This window comes from Pinus tabuliformis, chromosome J (assembly GCF_031772625.1).
Source record: "Pinus tabuliformis cultivar Carrire ecotype Pingquan chromosome J, CPIR1, whole genome shotgun sequence".
NCBI lineage: Eukaryota > Viridiplantae > Streptophyta > Pinopsida > Pinales > Pinaceae > Pinus > Pinus tabuliformis.
This window is the reverse complement of record NC_142295.1, coordinates 715,336,686-715,341,922: the sequence shown is the minus strand read 5'-3', so window position 1 is coordinate 715,341,922 and position 5,237 is coordinate 715,336,686. Positions and strand designations below refer to the sequence as shown.

At 42.0% G+C, this 5,237-nt stretch overlaps 1 pseudogene; it reads right to left on the bottom strand.

Moving 5' to 3' along the window:
* Window positions 1-3,453: 3,453 nt before the first annotated feature.
* Window positions 3,454-4,580, bottom strand: LOC149228769 (DNA-directed RNA polymerase II subunit RPB7 pseudogene; annotated as a pseudogene).
* Window positions 4,581-5,237: the final 657 nt, after the last annotated feature.

Below are 5,237 nucleotides of genomic sequence, written 5' to 3'. Positions count from 1 at the left end.
GAAGGTAAGTCTGGAGAGGATCCGTCCAATCACGTAATGACTTACCACCTCTGGTGTGCTTCAAATTCTATCTCGGATGATTCGATCCGCTTACGTCTTTTCCAGCGTACGCTCATTGGTCTCGCGGCCAAGTGGTACATTGAGTTACCACGGGCCTCTTTTTATAATTTTAGCCAGTTAGCTACCTCGTTCCTAACTCATTTTCAGTTGCCAGTCAGATACGATAACGGCACGGAGCTATTAACTTCATTAAAACAGTCGACCTCCACCTATATTTCCGATCATATTCATGAATGGAGACGTCGAAGACGTTTAGTGAAAGTTTTTATCCCGGACCAAATCTTAGCTGAATGGTTTGTAAAATCATTATTACCGAAGATTACTGAAGATGTAGCTAAGGCCGGAGTAGTTACTGAGGAGCAAGTCATTGCTCAAGCCCAGTACCTTGACTTAGTTTACACTCAGTCGGGTATGTTGCACGAGAAGATCCCAGATCTTCCTAAGTCGAATCAAATCGCTGCTGCTCCTTCGGGGTCTCATGCTGCTGATGGCATGATTGGTATGGTGAATACTAAAAGTAAGAAGAAATCCTCAAAGAATTCTTCTCCAATAATAACCTTACCAGACTCCCCGACAGGAGAGTCTTCTCTTGAAATTACTGCCGATATTCACGTTGTAGAGTCATCTACGACTAAATCAAAAAACGGTGGTAAGAAGAAAGGCAAAAAGAAGGATAAAGCAGACAAGGCTCCAAAGGAGAAAAAAGAGAAGTTGGAATCTAATGACGAAAAGCGCAAACCTCGCTATCCTTGTTTAATTTGTGAAGAAGATCATTTCACCAGAGATTTCCCTCATCGAGCAGAGGTTTGAAAATCGTTAAAGGTTCCCCAACTCCTGCTGTTTTGAAAGATCCATTTCCGAAGCAGGAGAGTAAAATGATAGGTTCTTCCTCGAGTGCCAGTGAAGAACCCATATTGATGATGTCTCATGTACGGAATGCGACTCGATCGCAAGATTATGGTAGTAAGAATCTTGTTGATGGCAAAGAAGCAGAATCTTCTCATTCTAATCCATCAACCTCAGCTCCTGGTTCCGACCCACTATAGATCGAGAAACCTAACCCGGACTTGGTAATTAAACCGCCCGCCAAGGGTATACTTCGAAAGTCTGCTTTCAATCCACATGTGAGAGCAGCTCAGAATTATAACATTGTTGAGGATTTTGCTGTTTCACCCTCAGCAAGGTCGGCTTTGGAAGTGCTGCAATCATGCCCACCACAACGAAAATTACTCTTGTCGGCTATAGGAGCTGTTGATATTCAGGACCCGAACCTGATAATCTTTGATCTAGAAAATATTACACCGCGTCTCCCTCATCAAATGGCTTTCCAGATTCCAGTGATAGTCAAAAACAGGCCTATTCATTGGACTGTAATTGATGAAGGAGCTTCTACGTGTATTATGTCGATTCAATGTTGGAGATCGCTTGGTTCTCCTTCACTGAACCAATCCCCGACGATTCTTAAGACCTTTGATGGCCGTGGGTTCCATCCGTTTGGCATTCTATAGGATTTGCCTATAGGGGTTGAAGGAAAAACCGTTAGTCTGGATGTGGAGGTGGTTGATGCCCCTCTAGACTACAACCTTCTTTTGGGTCGCAGTTGGTCTTACGCTATGACAGCGGTCGTGTCATCGGTCTTCAGAGTTATAAAGTTTCCACATAATGGTAAGATCGTGACGATAGACCAGCTGGCTTACTTTTCATCCGACCCAGCCTCTTCAGAGAGTATCCAGCATGTCGGTAAAACGACTATCCCTTACAAGGATGTTGGTGTAGGATTAGTTAAAGATTCTGGTTTACTGGGAACTTTTCCTTTTCCTTCGATCAATTCATACCCTTCATTCACATCCATTCATATGATTACTTCAGACACTATTATTTATGATGATCCTTGGATTGTCCCATCTGAATCTAAGATAGACTCATTCGGTAATGCAATGCCTTTGAGTCCATATGAAATTGCTTATGAGGCCGTGCAGTCTTTTTCCGACTCCAGTTCAACCCAACTCGACCAAATGAATGTGGTCCGTGAGGAATCACTTTTCTCATCAACCTCAGAATGGATAACGTTTCCTGAAGTCGTGTCATCTGACGAACAACTTCGCGAAATCCTAAGTGTAGACGATCTACCATGGGAAGATCTTCATCATAGATCTTCGTTTTTAACTGAGGGTGATGACTTTGAAAATGATTTTTCATCAATTTTTACAGCTAAATATGTCAAGGACGCTCAGAATCCCATGAAACATCCTGATTCAGAGTTGAATTTGGGAAACATTTCCCAAACTATTGCCATCGACATTTCAGTCAAAACCGGAGTTATTGAAAACATTCATATAGGTGCCTCATGTACAGATAACAAAATTCAAACATACAAGGTCCTATTTCAAGAATTCCGCGACGTGTTTGCCTGGTCCTATGAGGAAATGCCAGGAATTGATCCCTCTATTGTTGTTCATGAAATCAAAACTTACCCGGACGCTAAACCCGTTCGGCAATGTCTGCGTTAGATACACCCTAGGAAAGCGGCTGTGATTAAAGCAGAAGTCGAGAAGCTGTTGAAAGCAGGTTTCATTTATCCGATCCCGTTAACGGATTGGGTATCGAATTGTTGGACACCTAATCCTAAAGGGTTAGTGTGGAAGCCGAAAAGACTAAGCAGTCCAAGAGACCTTGGGATCTGAAACCCAAGAGTCACAACTTTGTATTATAAATGCACATCTCTTGTTAATAAAAAGTACTGAATGATTTATCTTTCCTATTGTCTTTACTATCCATGTGTGTTTAACATGGTATCAGAGCCGCTTGTTTTTCTGTGGCCTGTTATGTGCATGTCAGTCCTGCACCTCTGCCCATAATTCTGTGTCTGAGCTGCCTTGAATAGCGCTGATGTAGTCTTCATTATCTTTGTCACTATTTTTGTTGATAACATGCTACTCCTTACTAACATCTCTGTCCATTGCTCCTACGCTGCTCCATATAATTAGCTGCTGCTGTTGCACATCTGTCCATATTGGTTTAACGCTGTTTCATAAAATCTTTGAATGCGTTTCCATTTGAACGTTGTCCATATCATATTAACGCTCTTTTAACGCTGCGTTGGTATCATTATTGAATGGCTGTTGAATATTAATGCTCTGCTTTACCTGTGTCCGAGCTCATTTCGCTCTCTGTGCTTCTATATCTGTCAAAACTCTGCAAATCTCATTAAAACGCTTCTGCCATTATTCTGTGTGGTATAAGTTCATCGAATCACTGCTCCTGCTCATGTAACTCTTATTTACTTAGCATTATTCTCTGTTGCATCCTCTCTCTGCCCTGCGTACATTAAACGTTGCGTTAACTCCAACACCAGCTTTTCCCTGCAACTCGAACCAAATATTACTTGTTCCATGTTAAAAATAGCAAATTTCAAGATAGAATGTCGAAGAAATCTTCATGCACCATATATGGACTCTTAAACCAGCCAAAAGTCTATACTTTCATGCTTGGATCGCTAATCACCCCTAGGAAATCGTCCTTAATTGTGCCGATGCAGAAAATTTATGTTGCATCAACACGGGTACCAACAATTTTCAGTTGCACTTCAGTGTCTCTCTGTATTCTCACAGATCCATCAGAAGTGGTATAACTAGGAGTGTCTCCAGCTTGGAACTCCATATCATCTGGTATCAAATGATTATTTGAACAGGTCCCGCTTCAGCAAAGAATCCCATCTTATTCACCATTGTGACCACAGCTTCCAAAATCTCCCCTTTAAAAGGTCTGAAAATCACACACTGGTATTTGACTGGGAATGTAACAAATCCAGTCCCCTCTCGAATAAGTCCATTTCCAATGTTCTCGACACCAGTTATTGCAACTACGAATCCATAGCGGCCACTGCAAGTTCCTTCGACATCCTGCATGAGCTTAGAGACAAGCTTGTCGCGCAAGTGAGGCCCGAAGTGGCGGGGATGCAGCTGCATATTCCGCTCTAGCACTATGTGGAAAAACGTTTTCTACTTTCCGGGGTTTAAACACCGTTATCTCCTAAAATTGTACCGAATGGAAGTTATTAGCGTGAGGGACGACGGGTTTGAGTTTTGGCTTTAGTAGGCACGCGTAGCTCAGTCCCTGCCTCGAGTCTGGTGAATGAAGGGGTACGCTGTCGCCCTTTTCTGTGCTATGAGATGCGTCGCTAGGGGCACCAGTCTTCCCGCGATATCCTAACGTTCAAGGCCCATACCAAAGATTCAAATGGGGTTGTAAGTATGCATAATGTCATTTTGTCTCTTGTTAAGAAAACAGAAACAGGTTCAGAGCTTCACGGCCTGTAAAGGAGTTGCTGCCGAATCATTAATCTCTGAGATAATGAGCTGGTAACTGCCGATGGCAATGTAAGATCTGTAAACGAGGCAATCCCTTTTGATGGATTCCTCTTCCGTGAGGCCATGGACATCGCTCTCGTTAATGGCTGCCGGGTAGGCTCCTAGGTAGAAATTGCTCCGGAGGGAGAATAAGGCATCTGGCCCGCTCATTTTCACACTATACCGATCGAGAGAACGGAACACACGGATACAGGACCTGCAATATCACGCTTTTAATTTTCGTGCTGGAATTACAGGAACCCGCTTTTGATTTTCGATCTCCAAATTTATAGTGCCTGCATTTTACAAACATTGGATTGATGGTTTGCGCAGAGACTGTTGTATTTGGACTCTCTCTATCACTCTTGGTCTCTGTATTCGTGCATGATATGTGTGTTGATAACTCCTGTCTCACTTCAATCATAACAGTTCTAAATTTCCAGCGATAAGGAAAAGATTCTTGACATAGTATTGTGAGTGGGTGCTGCTTATTCATTTGTTCATAGTTATGATCAGTTTTTTAAAAGGTGTAATTTTGACAATGGAGAATATGGCTAAAATTACTGAAGTATTAGAATTTTTGAAAACTTTGATGCATTCTACTGATCATGATACAGTCAAAATCAGCAAGGATTTTCTCACCGATATTCATAGTTGTTTGCAAAATGTACAAGAAAAGATCGATTTTTTGCAGCTTGAATCACAGCTACAGCAAGAAGAGCTACATCAAAATAGACATCATTCTGAACCTGTTTTTGTTCAGAACATTGAGACAACCACCCATCAGCAGCATGTTAATAATGTTACAGTTCATTCAAATAAAGCAGC